The sequence below is a fragment of the Salmo salar genome, chromosome ssa09 (genome assembly GCF_905237065.1).
Source record: "Salmo salar chromosome ssa09, Ssal_v3.1, whole genome shotgun sequence".
Taxonomy (NCBI): Eukaryota; Metazoa; Chordata; class Actinopteri; order Salmoniformes; family Salmonidae; genus Salmo; species Salmo salar.
In genome coordinates, this window is record NC_059450.1 from 88,811,836 (window position 1) to 88,834,746 (window position 22,911).

Sequence of the window (22,911 nt, forward strand, 5' to 3'; positions counted from 1 at the left end):
CATCAGTGCTGTCTGACTGACTGACTTAATGGACACAGTCATTTTAGACACAGTTAACAGCTCAGCAAGACATCTCAATTTCTTTCTGTCTGGTGAGGCAGAGGTCAGTACATGGGTGTATCTCAAAAGTCTAAAGTGGCAGAGATCAGTATATGGGTGTAATTCAATAGCCTAAGGTGGCTTCACTCCTCTTGTCTTTTCACACTAATATTCACTGACAGACGTTATCTACACATACTCAACTTCGACACAGGAAGGAAGGAATGTGTGAAAAGAACATAACATAAGTGTATGGCTACAACACTTTTATGTGAATGTGCTGGCTACTACGTCTCAAATATACATTTTACATTTAACAACCTTTTGGTGTGGAGAACATCAAATCAAATCAAATGTTATCGGTCACATATACGTGTTTAGCAGATGTTATTGTGAGTGTAGCGAAATGCTCCAACTTGTTGGACTGAAGACGTTGATATAAATCCAAGAGGGAGGTTACACATTGTCGGTGATATACGCCAGTTTATCTACGATATAAACAAAACCATAAAACCCTCAGAAAAGTTGGCCGTCTTTACAATGAAAAAACCAAACCTTGGATATTAATGTTTGGAAACAAGCGCCTAAACTTTTTCTAGTAAATGTCATGAAGTTTTTCTCCTTTTTTATACTTTTTGTCTGTTGCCCCAATGGCACCATATTGACTCTGTAATGCACTGCTTTTGACCAGACCCTTATGAGGGAATAGGGAGCGAACCAATAACATTGTTACAGTATGTTCAAATCAAATCAAATTGTATTGGTCACATACAGTACACATATTTAGCAGATGTTATTGCGGGATTTACAAAATGCTTGTGCTCCTAGGTCCAACAGTGCAGTAGTATCTAACAATTCAAAACAATACAAGCATATCCAAAAGTAAAAGAAAGGAATTAAGAAATATATAAATATTAGGACAGGCAATGTCGGAGTGGTATTGACTAAAATACAGCAGAATGGAATACAGTTGTCACGACTTCCTCCGAAGTCAGTCCCTCTCCTTGTTCGGGCGACGTTCGGCGGTCGACGTCACCGGTCTTCTAGCTATCGCCGATCCACCTTTCATTTTCCATTTGTTTTGTCCTGTCTTCCAACACACCTGGTTTCAATTCCATCATTACATGTTGTGTATTTAACCCTCTGTTCCCCCCCCATGTCCTTATCCGGTATTGTTTATTGTAAATGCTTGTGCACGTTATGTCTGGTGTGCGTCGGCTTTTGTACCCATTTATTGATTGTTCTGTTTTCCGGTGGTTTTTATTATTAAACTGCACCGTTGGAAACACAGTTTTTGCTCTCCTGCGCCTGACTTCTCTGCCGCCAGTACGCACACCTTACAACAGTATATACAAATGAGATATGAGATGAGTAAATAGAATGTAAACATGATTAAAGTGACTAGTGTTCCATTATTAAAGTGACCAGTGATTCCATGTCTATGTACATAGGGCGGTAGCCTCTAAGATGCAGGGTTGAGTAACCGGTTGGTAGCCGGCTAGTGATGGCTATTTAATCGTTATTTGTGAATTTATGAAACCTGTGCCGGTGGAAAAATATTTTGATGTGGGGTGCTGTCCTCAAACAATCACATCGCATGCTTTCACTGTAATGGCTACTGTAACTCGGACAGTGGAGTTAGATTAACAAGAATTTAATCTTTCAACTGATATAAGATACTCATATGTACCTGAATGTTTAATATCCATACATTTTATGATTATTTATTTGAATTGCGCGCCCTCCACTTTCACAGGAAGTTGTCCCATTAGTGGGATGCCTAGTCTATTAACAGTCTGATGGCCTTGAGATAGAAGCTGTTTTTCAGTCTCTCAGTCCCAGCTTTGATGCACCTGTATTGACCTCGCCTTCTGTATAATAGCGGGGTGAACAGGCCGTGGCTCAGGTGAGTGATGTCCTTGATGATATTTTTGGCCTGCCTGTGACATCAGGCGCTGTAGGTGTCCTGGAGGGCAGGCAGTGTGCCCCCAGTGATGAGTTGGGCAGACCGCACCCCCCTTGGAGTGCCCTGCGGTTACGGGTGGTGCTGTTGCCGTACCAGGCGGTGAAACAACCCGACAGGATGCTCTCAATTGTTCATCTGAAAAAGTATGAGAGGGTCTTTAGGGGCCAAGACAAATTTCTTCAGCCTCCTGAGTATGAAGAGGCGCTGTTGCACCTTCTTCACCACACTGTCTATGTGGGTGGATCATTTCAGATTGTTGATGATACAGTTGAAGTCGGAAGTTTACATACACTTTGGTGTCATTAAAACGAATGTTTCAACCACTCCACCACTCCACAACCACTCCACAAATTCCTTGTTAACAAACTATGGTTTTGACAACTCAGTTAGGACATCTACTTGGTGCATGACACAAGTAATTCTTCCAACAATTGTTTACAGACAGATTATTTCACTTATAATTCACTGTATCACAATTCCAGTGGGTCAGAAATGTACATACACTAAGTTGACTGTGCCTTTAAACAGCTTGGAATATTCCAGAAAATTATGTCATGGCTTTAGAAGCTTCTGATAGGCTAATTGACATCATTTGAGTCAATTGGAGGTGTACCTGTGGATGTATTTCAAGGCCTACCTTCAAACTCAGTGCCTCTTTGCATGACATCATGGGAAAATCAAAAGAAATGAGCAAAGACCTCACAAAAAAATTGTAGACCTCCACAAGTCTGGTTCATCCTTGGGAGCAATTTCCAAATGCCTGAAGGTACCACGTTCATCTGTACAAACAATAGTACACAAGTATAAACACCATGGGACCACGCAGCCGTCATACCGCTCAGGAAGGAGAAGCGTTCTGTCTCCTAGAGATGAGCGTACTTTGGTGCGAAAAATGCAAATCAATCCCAGAACAACAGCAAAGGACCTTGTGAAGATGCTGGAGGAAACAGGTACAAAAGTATCTATATCCACAGTAAAACAAGTCCTATATCGACATAACCTGAAAGGCCGCTCAGCAAAGAAGACGCTACTGCTCCAAAACCTCCATAAAAAAGCCAGACTACGGTTTGCAACTGCACATGGGGACAAAGATCATTCTTTTTGGAGAAATGTCCTCTGGTCTGATGAAACAAAAATAGAACTACTTGGCCATAATGACCATCATTATGTTTGGAGGAAAAAGGGGGAGGCTTGCAAGCCGAAAAACATCATCCCAACCGTGAAGCATGGGGGTAGCAGCATCATGTTGTGGGGATGCTTTGCTGCAGGAGGAACTGGTGCACTTCACAAAATAGATGGCATCATGAGGAAAGGAAAAGTATGTGGATATATTGAAGCAACATCTCAAGACATCATTCAGGAAGTTAAAGCTTGGTTGTAAATGGGTTTTCCAAATGGACAATGACCCCAAGCATACTTCCAAAATGGCTTAAGGACATCAAAGTCAAGGTATTGGAGTGGCCATCACAAAGCCCTGACCTCAATCGCATAGAAAATGTGTAGGCAGAACTGAAAAGGCGTGTGCGAGCAAGGAGTCCTACAAAGCACCAGTTTACACCAGCTCTGTCAGGAGGAATGGGCCAAAATTCAGGAATTGTGAAAAACTAAGTTGAAATGTATTTGGCTAAGGTATATGTAAACTTCCGACTTCAACTGTATGTATGTCGAGGAACTTTAAGTTTTCCACCATTTCCCACTGTGGTCCCGTCATGCCTCCTCTGATGTTTCCTGAAGTCCACGATCAGCTCCTTTGTTTTGTTGACGTTGAGGGAGAGGTTATTTTCCTGGCATCTCACCTCCCTTACCTCCTCCCTGTAGGCTGTCTCATCATTGTTGGTAATCAGACCTACTACTATTGTGTTGTTAGCAAACCTAATAATTGAGTTGGAGGTGTGCATTGCCACGCAGTCAAGGGTGAACAGGGAGCACAGGAGGGGGCTGAGCATGCACCCTTGTGGGGCCCCTGTGTTGAGGATCAGCGAAGTGCAGGTGTTGTTTCCTACCTTCACCACATGGGGGCGGCCCATCAGGAAGTCCAGGACCCAGTTGCACAGGGTGGGGTTCAGACCCAGGGCCCTGAGCTTAATGATGAGCTTGGGGGGTACTATGGTGTTGAATGCTGAGCTATAGTCAATGAACAGCATTCTTACATTGTAACGGCTGTCGTGAGAGAGAGACCAAGGTGCAGCGGAGGATGTGTTCATCTTCAGAGTTTTAATGAAAAAGAGAACACTCCAAAAATAAACAAAAGACGACAGCAAAACAGTCCTGTCAGGATTAACTCTACACAAGACAGAAAACACTAGACAGAAACAATTACCCACAAAACCCAAAGGAAAAACATGCTCCTTATGTGTGACTCCCAATCAGCAACAACGAGCTTCAGCTGTGCCTGATTGGGAGCCACACACGGCCCAAAACAAAGAAATACAAAAACATAGAAAAAGGAACATAGAACTCCCACCCAATGTAACACCCTGGCCTAACCAAAATAAAGAACAAAAACCCCTCTCTATGGCCAGGGCGTTACATACATAGGTATTACTCTTGTCCAGATGGGATAGGGCAGTGTGCAGTCTGATGGCAATTGCATCATCTGTGGATGTCCTGGGGCGGTAAACAAATTGAACCTTAATTAGCCTCTCAAAGCACTTCATGATGACAGAAGTGACTGCTACGGGGCGATAGTCATTTAGTTCAGTTACCTTTGCTTTCTTGGGTACAGGATCATTTAAAAAAAAAACTTTATTTAACCAGGTAAGCTAGTTGACAATAAGTTCTCATTTACAACTGCGACCTGGCCAAGATAAAGCAAAGCATTGCGACACAAACAACAGCACAGAGTTACACATGGAATAAACAAGTGTACAGTCAATAACACAATAGAAAAAAAGAAAGTCTATATACAGTGTGTGCAAATGGCGTGAGGAGGTAAGGCAATAAATAGGCCATAGTAGCAAAGTAATTACAATTTAGCAGATTAACACGAGTGATAGATGAGCAGATGATGATGTGCAAGTAGTGAAACTGGTGTGCAAAAGAGCAGAAAAGTAAATAAAAACAATATGGGGATGAGGTAGGTAGATTGGGTGGGCTATTTACAGATGGACTATGTACAGCTGCAGCGATCGGTTAGCTGCTCAGATAGCTGATGTTTAAAGTTAGTGAGGGAAATGTAAGTCTCCAGCTTCAGCAATTTTTGCAATTCGTTCCAGTCACTGGCAGCAGAGAATTGGAAGGAAAGGCGGCCAAAGGAAGTGTTTGTTTTGGGGATGACCAGTGAGATATACCTGCTGGAGCGCGTGCTACGGGTGGGTGTTGTTATCGTGACCAGTGAGCTGAGATAAGGCGAAGCTTTACCTAGCACAGACTTATAGATGACCTGGAGCCAGTAGGTCTGGCGACGAATATGAAGCGAGGACCAGCCGACTAGAGCACACAGGTCGCAGTGGTGGGCGGTATAAGGGGCTTTGATAACAAAACGGATGGCACTGTGATAGATTGCATCCAGTTTGCTGAGTAGAGTATTGGAAGCTATTTTGTAGATGACATCGCCGAAGTCGAGGATCGGTAGGATAGTCAGCTTTACTAGGTCGGCGTGAGTGAAGGAGGCTTTGTTATTAAATAGAAAGCCGATTCTAGATTTTATTTTGGATTGGAGATGTTTGATATGAGCCTGGAAGGAGAGTTTACAGTCTAGCCAGGCACCTAGGTATTTGTAGTTGTCCACGTATTCTAGGTCAGAACCGTCCAGAGTAGTGATGCTAGTCGGGAGGGTGGGTGCTGGCACCGAACGGTTGAAAAGCATGCATTTGGTTTTACTAGCTTTTAAGAGCAGTTGGAGGCCACGGAAGGAGTGTTGTACGGCATTTAAGCTCGTTTGGAGGTTAGTTAACTTTTTAAGTTTAGGGGGCAGTATTCAGAAGTTTGGATGACTGAGGTGCCCAAAGTAAACTGCCTGTTACTCAGGCCCAGAAGCCTGTATTGGATTGGATAGAAAACACTCTAAAGTTTCTAAAACTGTTAAAATAATGTCTGTGAGTATAACAGAACTTGGCAGGCGAAACCCCGAGGACAATCCATCCAGGAATATTTGTTTTTGAGGTCATTGGACTTTTCAATGCTTTTCTATGGGAAAGTCTAATAATTAGGACCCAGATTGCAGTTCCTGTGGCTTCCACTAGATGTCAACAGTCTAGAAATTGTTTCAAGCTTGTTTTTTGAAAAATTAAGGATTATTCGTATTCTTTCGAAGTATCCCTCAGAAGGACTCTAGTCTTTTAGCGCGCGTGAATGAGGTTGGATTAGAAACGTTGTTTGAATTGTTTGGACAAAGTTTACAGGTAATATTTTAGATTCCTTTGTAGGCATGTTGGGCGAGTTGGAACAGGTGTATTTCTGAATCAAACGCGCCAAATAAACAGACATTTTTGGGATATAAAGAAGGACTTTATCGAACAAAACATCTGCTCATTGTGGAACTGGGACCCTTTGGATTGCAAAAAGATGAAGATCTTCAAAGGTAAGTGATTTATTTTATCGCTATTTTTGAGTTTTGTGACATCTGTGCAGGTTATGAATTCATGTTAATGCAGGAAGTGGGTGAAGCGCTGTCCTCAGATGATCAAATGCAATGCTTTCGCTGTAAAGCCTATTTTAAATTGGACAAAGCGGTTCGATTACCAAGATTCTAAGCTAAAGAATGGTATATAACACTTGTATTTTTATGAATGTTTAATATTACTACTTTTGTTTTTTGAATTTCGCGCTCTGCAATTTCACCGGATGTTGTCGAGGTTGGACGCTAGCGTCCCAATGATCCAAAAGAAGTTAACACAGTGTCCAAAGAAGGGCCAGATGTATACAGAATGGTGTCGTCTGCGTAGAGGTGGATCAGGGAATCACCGGCAGCAAGAGCGACACCGTTGATATATACAGAGAAAAGAGTCGGCTCGAGAATTTAACCCTGTGGTACCCCCATAGAGACTGCCAGAGGTCCGGACAACAGGCCCTCCGACTTGACATACTGAACTCTGTCTGCGAAGTAGTTGGTGAACCAGGCGAGGCAATCATTTGAGAAACCAAGGCTATTGAGTCTGCTAATAAGAATACAGTGATTGACAGAGTTGAAAGCCTTGGCCAGGTCAATGAAGACGACTGCACAGTACTGTCTTTTATTGATGGCGGTTATGATATTGATTAGTACCTTGAGCGTGGCTGAGGTGCACCCATGACCAGCTCGGAAACCGGATTGCACAGCGGAGAAGGTACGGTGGGATTCGAAATGGTCAGTGATCTGTTTATTAACTTGGCTTTCGAAGACTTTAGAAAGGCAGGGCAGGATGGATATGGGTCTATAACAGTTTGGGTCTAGAGTGTCACCCCCTTTGAAGAGGGGGATGACCGCGGCAGCTTTCCAATCTTTAGGGATCTCGGACGGTACGAAAGAGAGGTTGAACAGACTGGTAATAGGGGTTGCAAAAATGGCGGCGGATAATTTTAGAAAGAGAGGGTCCAGATTGTCTAGCCCAGCTGATTTGAACGGGTCCTGGTTTTGCAGCTCTTTCAGAACATCTGCTATCTGGATTTGGGTGAAAGAGAAGCTGGGGAGGCTCAGGCAAGTAGCTGCGGGGGATACAGAGCTGTTGGCCGGGGTTGGGTTAGCCAGGAGGAAAGCATAGCCAGCCGTAGAGAAATGCTTATTGAAATGTTCTATTATCATGCATTTATCGGTGGTGACATTGTTACCTAGCTTCAGTGCAGTGCAATGGTGGACACCTTGAAGCATGTGGGGACAGCAGGCTGGGATAGGGAGAGATTGAATATGTCTGTAAACATTCTAGCCAGGATGCTGTCTGGGCTGACAGCCTTGCAAGGGTTAACACTCTTAAATGTCTTACTCACGTTGGCAACGGAGAACGAGAGTCCACAGTCCTTATGAGCGGGCCACGTCGGTGGCACTGTGTTATCCTCAAAGCGGGCGAAGAACGTTTTTAGCTTGTCCGGGAACAAGACGTCGATGTCCGCAACGCGGTTGGTTTTCCCTTTGCAATCCGTGATTGTCTGTAGACCCTGCCACATACGTCTCGTGTCTGAGCCGTTGAATTGCGACTCCACTTTGTCTCTGTACTGAAGCTTTGCTTGTTTGATTGCCTAACGGAGGGAATAACTACACTGTTTGTGTTCTGCCATGTTTCCAGTCACCTTGCCATGGTAAAATGGTATGTGCTTTCAGTTTTGCACGGATGCTGCCATCAATCCACTGTTTCTGGGTTGGGTAGGTTTTAATTATCACCGTGGGAACAACATCCCCTAGACACTTCCTGATGAACTCAGTCACCATGTCCGTGAATACGTCAATGTTATTCTCCGAAGCTACCTGGAACATATCCGAGTCCGTGTGATCAAAACAATTTTGAAGCATGGATTCCGATTGCCGTTGAATAGAGCTTAGCATGGATGTTCTCTGCCCTTCTGCAATAAACATTATATATCTGATGAAATATGTACAGTTAATATACTGTAGGTCATAATCTCAGTCATATCATGTACCAGTCCAGTGAGGTGGTCCAGAGTATCTTTGTGTCCACCAAATGAATCTGTAGATTAAAACAAGTTATGTTTTTTTGTCACATACACCAGATAGTATGCAGGTATACAGTGGTACAAATTGTTTTTATGGTATTGGGGTGCTTGTCTGAGTTTTGGGAGGACATTTAAATCAATTTCCAATTGATCTGGGTAGCAATAGCTGTAAATTAAGTCAATAAATAGGTTGTTGATTTTGACTGGACCATCAATGATCCATTCGATGCCTTCACTCCAGAGCAAATAATGGGGTGGGGGGGGGGGGGGTCAAAGGTTACAGTCCAGAAGCGACTGCTCTGCAAGCAGTGATGTCATCAGAATGTCGGGGGGTTCGAAGACGTCACAGAATATTCTACGTAAGCTGCTCAGACATGCAGTTAGCTAGAATATATAGAGGTTTTCAGTTGGCCAGAGCTCCAAGCCAGGTGGACCATCGTTGGCCGCTCATGCCCAATAAAGTAAGACGCTCTGGGCTGCGGGCAAACTCAACAGTCACACTAATACATTGACAACTGTCAGGAAATTGAAAGCCTGAGAGGAGGGTTTTGAACAATAAACTTGGGGAAATTTGACCTGGGTCAGCGTTAAGAATGTATTGTACAGCTCAGGGGTATATAGGTTGATGTCATTGGATGATTTCTCCATAGAGACAGAGGGATCACACACATACGAATCCATCAATAGTGGGTTGTAATCATGTTGGAGCATGTTTGGGTATTGTTGTAACAACGCTAGGGAATATTTGTTAAGTGAATTTACCCCATTGTGTGTGTGTGTTGGATTTGCCCCAAACATAATGCTTTGTATTCAGGACATAAAGATAATTTCTTTGCCACATTATTTTCAGATTTACTTTAGTGCCTTATTGCAAACAGGATCCATGTTTTGGAATATTTGTATTCTGTACAGGCTTCCTTCTTTTCACTCTGTCAATTAGGTTAGTATTGTGGTGTAACTGCAATGTTCTTGATCCATCCTCAGTTTTTTGCTATCACAGCCATTAAACTCTGTTACTGTTTTGAAGTCACCATTGGCCTCATGTTGAAATCCCTGAGCGGTTTCCTTCCTCTCCGACAACTGAAATAGGAAGGACGCCTGTATCTTGTGGTGACTGGGTGTATTGATACACCATCCAAAGTGTAATTAACAACTTCACCATGCTCAAAGGGATATTCAATTTCTGCTTTCTTCATTTTTACCCATCTACCAATAGGTGCCCTTCTTTGTGAAGCATTGGAAAATCTCCCTGGTCTTTGTGGTTGAATCTGTGTTTGAAATTCACTGCTCGACTAAGGGACTTTACAGATATTTTTATGTGTGTGGTACAGAGATGACGTTGTCATTTAAAAATCATAGTAAACACTATTATTACACACATAATGAGTCAATGCAACTTATTATGTGATCTATTAAGCACATTTTTACTCCTGAACTTAATTAGGCTTGCCATAACAAAGGGGTTGAGTACTTAGACATTTCAGCTTTTCATTTTTATTCATTTGTAATACATTCTAAAAACATCATTCCATTTGGACATTATTGGGGTATTGTCTGTAGGCCAGAAATATATATATATATATATATATATATATATATATATATATATATATATATATATATATATATATATATATACTAGAAAATAATTCAGGCTGTTACACCACAAATGGGGAAAAAGTCAAGGGGTGTAAATAGTTTCTGGAGGCACTGTATTTATTAAGTAATGGGTAGAAACATGTTTCACTAACATTCCTCTTACACAGTGAGAATTATTACCGGTAAGGGATTATTGTGTGTCTCTGCTTCTCTCTGTAATAGGAACAGGGGAGGGGAAGGTACATTGAGTACATGGAACCCAATTGATTAATTTAATACCTAGTGAATGCTGTTTTGTGACTTACAGACGGAATTCGTTTGCAGGGTTTGTTTGAATAGGGCACTCGGCCAATCACAGTGTGTGACCGTTAACCTTTTATACAGCAATGTGACCGTTAAGCCCTTTGATGGTTTGTGTACATGTCAATATCATCACCCTGTCAAGATCATCACCCTGTCAATATCATCACCCTGTCTAGATCATCACCCAGTCAATATCATCACCCTGTCAATATCATCACCCTGTCAAGATCATCACCCAGTCAATATCATCACCCTGTCAAGATCATCACCCTGTCTAGATCATCACCCTGTCAATATCATCACCCTGTCAAGATCATCACCCTGTCAATATCATCACCCTGTCTAGATCATCACCCAGTCAATATCATCACCCTGTCAATATCATCACCCTGTCAAGATCATCACCCAATCAATATCATCACCCTGTCAAGATCATCACCCTGTCAATATCATCACCCTGTCTAGATCATCACCCTGTCAAGATCATCACCCTGTCAATATCATCACCCTGTCAATATCATCACCCTGTCAAGATCATCACCCTGTCAATATCATCACCATGTCAAGATCATCACCCAGTCAATATCATCACCCTGTCAAGATCATCACCATGTCAAGATCATCACCCAGTCAATATCATCACCCTGTCTAGATCATCACCCTGTCAATATCATCACCCTGTCAAGATCATTGAACACATGTGATGTCACGTTCTGACCAGTAAAGCGGTTATTTGTTATTGTAGTTTGGTCAGGACGTGGCAGGGGGGTATTTGTTTTATGTGGTTCGGGGTGTATTAGTATATGTGTTTATGTAGAGGGGTGTTTGTTTGGAGTATTCCGGGGTTTTTGGTTATGTTCTATGTTTCGTATTCTAGGATCTATCTATGTTGTGAATTTCTTTGTGTTGGCCTGGTATGGCTCTTAATCAGGAACAGCTGTACATCGTTGTTGTTGATTGAGAGTCATACTTAGGTAGCCTGTTTTCACCTGTCCCTTTGTGGGAAGTTGTTGTTGCATAGCTGTGTGTTTAGCCTGCAATCCTGTTCGTTTGATCGGTTTCTTGTTGTGTTTGTTCAGTGTTAAATAAAGTCACTATGAGCACTCAACCCACTGCACCTTGGTCCACTACGTACGACGACCGTTACATGCGAAACATCAGAAACACCAAACGACCTGAAAGAGAGGGAGAAAGGGGGGATAGAGAGAGAGGGAGAGAAGGAGGGGAGAGGAAAATTTGGAGAGAGAGAGAGTGGTGGGGGATGTGGGGGGGATTCAGAGAGAGAGAAAGTTGCTGAATTGATTTTAGTGTTTTTCTCAACCCAATGCATCTGTTAAAGGTCAGCAAACAAAGTTCAGATACACTGATTGAAAGTGGGTTGGAGACTGTCAACAGGCCCTAAACACTGAGTCCAGGACCTTTCAACAGGCCCTAAACACTGAGTCCAGGACCTGTCAACATGCCCTAAACACTGAGTCCAGGACCTTTCAACAGGCCCTAAACACTGAGTCCAGGACCTTTCAACAGGCCCTAAACACTGAGCCCAGGACCTTTCAACGGGCCCTAAACACTGAGCCCAGGACCTTTCAACGGGCCCTAAACACTGAGCCCAGGACCTTTCAACAGGCCCTAAATACTGAGCCCAGGACCTGTCAACAGGTCATTAACACTGAGCCCAGTGCCTGTCAACAGGTCATAGACACTGAGCCCAGGGCCTGTCAACAGGTCATAAAAACTGAGCCCAGGACCTGTCAACAGGTCATTAAAACTGAGCCCAGGGCCTGTCAACAGGTCATAAACACTGAGCCCAGGACCTGTCAACAGGCCCTAAACACTGAGCCCAGGACCTGTCAACAGGCCATAAACACTGAGCCCGGGACCTGTCAACAAGTCATAAACACTGAGCCCAGGACCTTTCAACAGGCCATAAACACTGAACCCGGGACCTGTCAACAGGCCCTAAACACTGAGCCCAGGACCTGTCAACAGGCCATAAACACTGAGCCCAGGGCCTGTCAACAGGTCATAAACACTGAGCCCAGGACCTGTCAACAGGTCATTAACAATGAGCCCAGGACCTGTCAACAGGTCATTAACAATGAGCCCAGGACCTGTCAACAGGTCATAAACACTGAGCCCAGGATCTGTCAACAGATCATTAACACTGAGCCCAGGGCCTGTCAACAGGCCATAAACACTGAGCCCAGGATCTGTCAACAGGCCATAAACACTGAGCCCAGGGCCTGTCAACAGGTCATAAACACTGAGCCCAGGACCTGTCAACAGGTCATTAACACTGAGCCCAGGATTTGTCAACAGATCAAACACTGAGCCCAGGGCCTGTCAACAGGCCATAAAATCTGAGCCCAGGATCTGTCAACAGGTCATAAACACTGAGCCCAGGGCCTGCAGACGGTTACGCAATACAATACCAGATCAACCTCCGTCCTCTCCTCTTCCTTTGAGAGGAGGACAGATCTGATAAGATGGAAAGTGGTTTGAGCTGATATAACTAGAGGACGTGCTGACTTTCAAATAAACCCTGAAGATGCACTGCTCTCTTCAGTAGACATGTCCAGATAACTACAGAACTACTGTGTGTTGAATGTGTGTGTATATGTGTGTGTGTGGGTGTGGGTGTGTAAATGTGAGTGTGTGCCCATAGAGAAACCAAAGACAAACTTTAGGATGTTGTTCTACATACAGGAGGATTACAGCCAGTTGTTCTACATACAGGAGGATACAGGACTGGAACACACGTCATTAATCATATTAATCTTATTTTGTCATCAGCAAAAAAAGCTGCATGTTATTCAGAACTGAAATTCCCCCTAGTCTTCATGGGATTCTAATTTGACTGCTATGTAGGAGGGGGAACACTTTCAGCTTCCAGCCGCATCTGTTTCAGGTTTAGACTCTATATTGGCCACTTATTCCAGGGTTTGGGGAGGATTTGGTGGACCATTACAGAGTGCCTAAGGTTGAAAAGACAGACAAGAAGATGGGAGAGTTAGTGTACTGGAGGACAAGACAACAACATATTTGTTATGTCCGCCCCCCACACTGTCTCTGTACATATAGGAGGAAGTCCTAACAGGAGATGCAGTATGTTTGTGTGTGTAATTCCAATGTTCATATGAATTATAAGCTTCAGTCTTCCAATATATTACAATAACATACTGTATTAGTGTAACATGATGAGGTTAAGAGGTTACGAGGTAACATGTAACAAGGAGGTTTGAGACTGGCACGGATCTCAAGACAAAACACCCGTTTTAGTGGATCTTTGGAACGGATTGAAACTATTGGAACATTTGTCTCCAATGTGTAAAATACCTCCTGGTTTCTTTCAAGACAAACTCTGATGTCTTCTTTTATTTCAGTCTAGTAGAGCTTGCCTTTACAATGGAACCAATAGAATAGTTGTGTTAACCCGCCTATCTGACACTCCAGACAAGCTAAAGCAAATGCTCAAAGTATTTGAAAGAATAAATTGTATATAAACCTCTGGTCTGGTTGCTGTAGGTGGTTAGGAATCTGCAGGCGGGCTGCAAAAGTAATTAATCACTGCTTCCTCTTTCCCTTAGAACTTCTTCCTCTGTGGTGTCTCAGAGTGACGCACGCATGCGCACACACACACACACACACACACACACACACACACACACACACACACACACACACACACACACACACACACACACACACACACACACACACACACACACACAGTCACCAAGCATCCCCTCTCTTCCTGTTCCCTGAGTAAACAGTCACCAAGCATCCCCTCTTCCTGTTCTCTGAGTAAACAGTCACCAAGCATCCCCTCTCTTCCTGTTCTCTGAGTAAACAGTCACCAAGCATCCCCTCTCTTCCTGTTCTCTGAGTAAACAGTCACCAAGCATCCCCTCTCTTCCTGTTCTCTGAGGAAACAGTCACCAAGCATCCCCTCTCTTCCTGTTCTCTGAGTAAACAGTCAGCAAGCATCCTCTCTCTTCCTGTTCTCTGAGTAAACAGTCACCAAGCATCCCCTCTCTTCCTGTTCTCTGAGTAAACAGTCACCAAGCATCCCTCTCTCTTCCTGTTCCCCGAGGAAACAGTCACCAAGCATCCCCTCTCTTCCTGTTCTCTGAGGAAACAGTCACCAAGCATCCCCTCTCTTCCTGTTTTCTGAGGAAACGGCCAAGTAAGTGAATGGATGGATACAAGTAACTATCAAAATAATGGAACCAATTGAGTAAAATAGGCATACAAAGTACAGTGCATTTGGAAAATACTCTGACCCCTTGACATTTTGTTACGTTATTCTAAACACAAAACCCAATAATGACAAAACTTTTTGCAAAAATAAAATAAAAAATTGTACATTTACATAAGTATTCAGACCATTTACTCAGTTCTTTGTTGAAGCACTTTGGCAGCGATTACTCCCTCAAGTCTTCTTGGGTATGACGCTACAAGTATGGCACACCTGTATTCGGGACGTTTCTTCCATTCTTCTCTGCAGATCCTTTCAAGCTCTGTCAGGTTGGATGGGGAGCGTCATTGCACAGCTATCCACAGTTGGATCAGGTTCAAGTCCGGGCTCTGGCTGGGCCACTCAAGGACATTCAAAGACTTGTCCCAACGCCAATCTAATGTTGTCTTGGCTGTCTGCTTAGGGTCATTGTCCTGTTGGAAGGTGAACCTTCTCCCCAGTCTGAAATCCTGATTGCTCTGGAGCAGGTTGTCATCAAGGATCTCTCTGTACTTTGCTCCATTCATCTTTCCCTCGATCCTGACTAATCTCCCAGTCCCTGCCACTGAAAAACATCCCCACAGCATGACGCTGCCATCACCATGCTTCACCGTAGGAATGGTGCCAGCTTTCCTCCAGAAGTGAGACTTGGCATTCAGGCCAAAGAGTTCCATCTTGGTTTCATCAGACCAGAGAATCATGTTTCTCATGGTCTGAGAGTCCTTTAGGTGCCTTTTGGCAAACTCCAAGTGGCTGTCTTGCCTTTTCCTGAGAAGTTGCTTCCGTTTGGACACTCTACCATAAAGGCCTGATTGGTGGAGTGCTGCAGAGGTGGTTGTCCTTCTGGAAGATTTTCCCATCTCCACAAAGGAACTCTGGAGCTCTGTCAGAGTGACCATTGGGTTCTTGGTCACCTTCCTGCTCAGTTTGGACGGGCGGCCAGCTCTAGGAAGAGTCTTGATGGTTCTTCCATGTTGGAGGCCACTCTGTTCTTGGGGACCTTCAATGCTGCAGAAATGTTTTGATACCCTTCCCCAGATCTGTGCCTCGACACAATCCTGTCCCGGTGCTCTATGGGCAATTCCTTTTCATCTCATGGCTTGGCTTTTGCTTTGACATGCACTGTCAACTGCGGGACCTTATATAGACAGGAGTGTGCCTTTCCAATTGAATTTGCCACAGGTGGACTCCAATCAAGTTGTAGAAACATTTGAAGGATGATCAACGGAAACAGGATGCACCTGAGCTCATAGCAAAGGGTCTGAATGCTGATGTTATGTTTTATACATTTGCAAACATTTCTAAAAACCTGTTTTTGCTTTGTAATTATGGGGTATTGTGTATAGATTGATGAGGAAAAACATTTATTTAATCAATTGTAGAATAAGGCTGTAATGTAACAAAATGTGTAAAAAGGGAAGGGGTCTGAATACTTTCCAAATGCACTGTACAGTATATTGATATCAGGTTCTTCCACATAACTGTGCTTCATGAGTTAATTAAGCAATTAACATCCAATTATGCTTAGGGTCATGTATAAAAATGCTGGGCAGGCCATTATTTCAGCTACCATGCCTATGCCCCCATAGGATGACAATACCCCCAGCCACAGGGTACGAGTGGTCACTGAATGGTTTGATGAGCATGAAAATTATGTAAACCATATGCCATGGCCTTGTCAGTCACCAGATCTCAACCCAAATGAACACTTATGGGAGATTCTGGAGTGGCGTCTGAGACATCGTTTTCTACCACCTTCAACAAAACACCAAATTATGGAATTTCTCATGGAAGAATGGTGTCGCATCCCTCGAATAGTGTTCCTGACACTTGCAGAATCTATGCCATGGAGCATTGAAGCTGTTCTGGCTTGTGGAGGTCCATCACCCTATTAAGACACTTTATTTTGGTGTTTCCTTTATTTTGGAAGTTACCTGTACATGAAAGCCCTACTACTTTAACCAATCCAGTATCTCAAGGAAGGAAGCTAGGAGCGGTCCATTTCTGAAGTATACTATCAACGCTGGACAGTCTCCAGTTTATGGAGTCTGAGATGCTTGTCATTGTGTTCAGGTAGTAAACTGATAATTAGCTGTAATTAACATATACCTTTAGATGTGATGGCGTTGCAGTCAGGGTAGAGAGGAGGTGTTTACCCTAAGAGGACAGGGGAGGGGAAGGTATTTAAACCTTAGAGGAAAGGGGAGGGGAGAGGACAGGGGAGGGGAATGTATTTAACCCTTAGAGAACAAGCGAGGGGAGGGGAAGGTATTTAACCCTTAGAGGACAAGAGAGGGGAGAGGGCAGGGGAGGGGAGGGGAAGGTATTTAACCCTTAGAGGACAAGAGAGGGGAGAGGACAGGGGAGGGGAAGCGAAGGTATTTAACCCTTAGAGGACAGGACAGGGGTAGGTATTTCACCCAGAGGGCAGGGGAGGGGAAGGTATTTAACCCTTAAAGGACAGGGGAGGGGAAGGTGTTTAACCCTTAGAGGACAGGGGAGGGGAGAGGACAGGGAGGGGAAGGTATTTAACCCTTAGAGGACAGGGGAGGTGAAGGTATTTAGCTCTTAGAGGAGAGGGGAGGGGAGAGGACAGGGGAGGGGAAGGTATTTAGCTATTAGAGGAGAGGGGAGGGGAGAGGACAGGGGAGGGGAAGGTATTTAGCTCTTAGAGGAGAGGGGAGGGGAGAGGACAGGGGAGGGGAAGGTATTTAGCTCTTAGAGGAGAGGGGAGGGGAGAGGACAGGGGAGGGGAAGATATTTAACCCTTAGAGGGTAGGGGAGGGGAGAGGACAAGGGAGGGAAAAGTGTTTAACCCTTAGAGGACAGGTGAGGGGAAGGTGTTTAACCCTTAGAGGGGAGGGGTGGGTTTTTAACCCTTGGAGGGGAGGGGACAGTATTTAACCCTTAGAGGAAGGGGAGGGGCAGGTATTTAACTCTTAGAGGAAGGGGAGCGGGAGGTATTTAACCCTTGGAGGGCAGAGGAGGGGAAGGATTTTAACCCCTAGAGGGCAAGGGAGGGGGAGATGTTTAACCCTTAGAAGGGAGGGGAAGGTGTTCAACCCTTAGAGGGCAGGGGAGGTATTTAACCCTTAGAGGGAAGGGGAGGGGTAGGTATTTAACCCTTAGAGGGCAGGGGAGGGGAAGGTATTTAACCCTTAGAGGGCAGGGGAGGGGTAGGTATTTAACCCTTAGAGGGCAGGGGAGGGGAAGGTATTTAACCCTTAGAGGACAGGGGAGGGGAAGGTATTTAACCCTTAGAGGGAAGGGGAAGGTGTTTAACCCTTAGAGGGCAGGGGAGGTATTTAACCCTTAGAGGGCAGGGGAGGTATTTAACCCTTAGAGGGAAGGGGAGGGGTAGGTATTTAACCCTTAGAGGGCAGGGGAGGGGAAGGTATTTAACCCTTAGAGGGCAGGGGAGGGGAAGGTATTTAACCCTTAGAGGGCAGGGGAGGGGTAGGTATTTAACCCTTAGAGGGCAGGGGAGAGGAAGGTATTTAACCCTTAGAGGGCAGGGGAGGGGTAGGTATTTAACCCTTAGAGGGCAGGGGAGGGGAAGGTATTTAACCCTTAGAGGACAGGGGAGGGGAAGGTATTTAACCCTTAGAGGGAAGGGGAAGGTGTTTAACCCTTAGAGGGCAGGGGAGGTATTTAACCCTTAGAGGGCAGGGGAGGGGAAGGTATTTAACCCTTAGAGGACAGGGGAGGGGAAGGTATTTAACCCTTAGAGGGAAGGGGTAGGTATTTAACCCTTAGAGGGCAGGGGAGGGGATGGCATCTGGTAGAGCACATCCATAGGATGAGAACTTCCTGTGCTATTCCCCAGTTAGACAGGGTGGAGTGAAGGGAGGGAGGCTGGCTGCTCTGCGATATCCTCAAGGGCAACTTGTCACAGTGTCTACTAGCGTTCAGTCCATAACTGACTGAATGTCTACGACGTGATGTTAGAAGGAGGACTGTAGTTGGCACTGAGATTATAGAAAATACACCTCAAGCACACACACTGTCACGGGTGTCGTAAGGATCAGACCAAAACGCAGCGGGAACGTGTATACTCATGTTCTTTTTAATGTGAAGAAGGAAAAACAAACAAATCACGTATACAAAACAAACGACCGACACTAACAGTCCTATCAGGTGCTCAGACACTAAACAGGAGACAACCACCCACAAATACCATAGAAAAAACACCCCTCTTAAATAAGACCTTCAATCAGAAGCAACGAGGAGCAGCTGCTTCCAATTGAAGGTCAACCCCATTAACTAAACATAGACATAGAACGACTAGAACTAACATAGAAATAAACGAACAAGAACATAGCCCAACAAACCCCGAAACACTCTAAACAAACACCCCTCTTACATAGTAACATAGCCCAACAAACCCCGAACCACATAAAACAAACACCCCCTGCCACGTCCTGACCAAACTACAATAACAAATAACCCCTTTACTGGTCAGAACGTGACACACACACACACACACACACACACACACACACACACACACACACACACACACACACACACACACACACACACACACACACACACACACACACACACACACACACACACACAGAAGCATAAACAGCAGATGGTTGGTGAAGTCACTGACAATCCGCCTCCCCTCCAACACATAAATGCGTTGTTAAAGACGATGACATACTATGGTCACTGGCTTTTATAGCTTGAGCTTCATATCACCTGTATCGCCACCGTTGATTAAAACATCAGTGCCCATTTCATTAATCTGGCTATGCTAGCTGCTCTAATACATGGAAGACAGACTCTGAGATAGCATCTTGTGTCCATGCTTCAGTATATTCTCTGATAGAGGTGCAGCCATGTCTCTGTTTAGAAAAAGCCAGCGACGGACTGTGATGCTGATTTAATTTCCCCACACCGTTACCAGCCGTGACCCCAGCTTCTCTGGCTTCTGGCTGGCTCTGTCTGTCATCATTCAACACTTCCTGGTACTTCTCAGAGAGAACTCAAGGCAGGCGTCTGTGGTTGAGGTCTCACATCTGCTTCAGTCATAGTTTACAGTCATACTTTACAATCACTGACTAAAAATGGTCTGATGAGTGGAATAGAATCAAATATAATATAATAGAATCAAATAGAATATAATCAAATAGAACAGAGTAGAATCAAATAGAATAGAATAGAATAGAATAGAATGAAATCAAATAGAACAGAGTAGAATCAAATAGAACAGAGTAGAATCAAATAGAACAGAGTAGAATCAAATAGAATATAATAGAATCAAATATAATATAATATAGAATTGTCCCTATAGCTTGGGCACAACTATGATGTCTTATTGTAATACTGTTGGAAGAAGGCTGCTTCATTCACACATTTATCTCTAGTCTGAAATGATATTATAGTTTTGGCTCAGCCGCTTGAGTTTTAGAATGATTAACCTACCTTCTCTGCTTAGGCAGGCACAGCTGAGGCTCTGAGGTTCTGTTAGTGCATTTTCCAATCCGTTTGTACATATTTTGAAGCATGCATCAATACAAGCTTCAATGGAAAGTATGCAAAGACATATGACACAACCACTATGCAAAATTTCTTGAACTCAATGGTGGCCATTATTTGAGCAGTAGCGAGAGAAAATACACTCCGACTTCCGAATGAAATGTCACCTATTCACGTCTCAGATTTTGCCTGACCACAATATTTTATCTTGATTTGTTAATAAATACATACTGTGTTATTATTGGCATGTTTACCTGCCTACATACTCTAGATCACTTTCCCATAATAAGTTAATAGGGCCAACTGGCTAGCTACTACTGTTGGCTAGCCACAAAGAATTGTTAGCTAGCTACCCATGAAGAATCGACATCTATCTTGCATAATATTCGTTTTAGGTCATTTTGCCTGTTGAACTATCTGGTTATCTACATTATTACGATTCACATATTGCTAGCTGATAGTTATGAAGTGAAACGGTTGCTTTGTGTATGTCTGGTTTTGTCTCTATTGCCATTGTTCTGGCTGGAAGACTGTTCAGTGAATGGGTAGGTCCATAGGTTAATAGGGCTAACTGGCTAATTAGATAGCCACGAAAAATGTACATCTATCTTGCACAACATTAGTTTTTCATCTCTACTGCCATTGCCCTGGCTGGAAGAAGGTTCAATGAATGGGGAGGTGAAGTGTGAGGTAATACAGTAGGGGGAGTGCGAGAGTTTATCAAATGTAATGTTTTATGCATTCTCCACGCTCTCGTCCTCACAAGAAAATAGTCAAGAGAACGTTGTTGGAGAATGCACTCGGAGCATGAGACTGTGGAGCGCGATAGTATGCATATTAAGAAACAGCCTCTGTGAGATCAGTGAGACCACAGGGCTCTAGTAAAAGCAGCTTGATATCTTTTAAGCATGTCCCCTGGCAGTCCTTACTGATAAATCTGTCAGGGGTGATATCATAAGCTTGTATGGGAAAGTCCTTCTCTATCCCTTGAGAGATTTACTATAGTAGAAATCTGACCCTGCCTCAGCCCACAGCTACCCAAACACATGAGAATACATACAAGAGAGTGACAAAACAAAAGGAGAGAGAATCCATCCATCCACAGAAAACGAGTGATGTCTCATTCTCTGACCCAGACTCCTATTTGGGAGTTGGTCTTTTTGTGTTGGTCGTTATTATTGTTATTGAGGGGCTTCCATAGGCATGCCTGCCTTTGATAAATGTATTACCCAAACATGGCAATCCTAGTCACCATCATGCAACAGGAAATCAATGCTCTAACAAAACAAATATTCATAACATCCCTCAAAGGGGTTTTCATTAAATAAAATTAGATCAGCCAGGAATCCTGTTAAATATCATATTTCAATGATTATTCCTTTTAATGTCATTTAGGAAATCTGATTTGAGACTGAGACATGTTTTTTGGCTGTTCTTACAAGGACTGTACGGTTTGTATTAACTGATTACAGGAGAGCTGTGTTTTGCAAAGTTGTATATTAGAACACGTTAGTTGACATAGTGTCTTCAGAAAGTTTTCGTACCCCTTGACTTATTCCACATTTTGTTGTTTTACAGCCTGAATTCAAAATGGATTAAATACAAATATCTCACCATCTACACACAATACCCCATAATGACAAAGGGAAAACATGTTTTTAGACATTTTAGCAAATTTATTGAAAAAGAAATATAGAAATATCTCATTTGCATAAGGATTCACACCACTGAGTCAATACATGTAGTTTCACTTTTGGCAGCGATTAATCAAACTCATCAATCAAATGTATTTAAATAGCCTTTCTTACATCAGCTGATGTCACAAAGTGCTGTACAGAAACCCAGCATAAAACCCCAAACAGCAAGCAATGCAGGTGTAGAAGCACGGTGGCTAGGAAAAACTCCCTAACAAGGCCGGAACCTAGGAAGAAACCTAGGGAGAAACCAGGCTATGAGGGGTGGCCAGCCCTCTTCTGGCTGTGCCAGGTGGAGATTATAACAGAACATGGCCAAGATATTCAAATGTTCATAGATGACCTGCAGGGTCAGATAATAATAATCACAGTGGTTGTAGAGGGTGCAACAGGTGTCAGTTGGCTTTCATTAGCCCATCATGCAGAGCATCTCTACCGCACCTGCTGTCTCTAGAGAGAATAAAACAGCAGGTCTGGGACAAGGTAGCACGTCCGGTGAACAGGCAATGGTTCCATAGTCACAGGCAGAACAGTTGAAACTGGAGCAGCAGCACAACCAGGTAGACTGGGGACAGCAAGGAGTCATCAGGCCAGGTAGTCCAGAGGCATGGTCCTAGGGCTCAGGTCCTCTGAGAGAAAGAGAAAGAGAGAGAAAGAGATAGAAAGAGTGAGAAAAATAGAGAGAGCATACTTAAATTCACAGAGGACACCGGATATGACAGGAGAAACTTTTGCAGCAAAAATACTGGAGGCTGAGACAGGAGTGGTCAGGATACACTGTGGCCCCGTCCGATGATACCCCTGGACAGGGCCAAACAGGCAGGATATAGCCCCACCCACTTGGCAAAGCACATCCCCCACACCACCAGAGGGATACCTTCAACCACCAACTTACTATCCTGAGACAAGGCCGAGTATAGCCCTCAAAGATCTCCCCCACAGCACGAACCCGAGGGGGGGCGCCAACCTGGACAGGAAGATCATGTCAGTGACTCAAACCA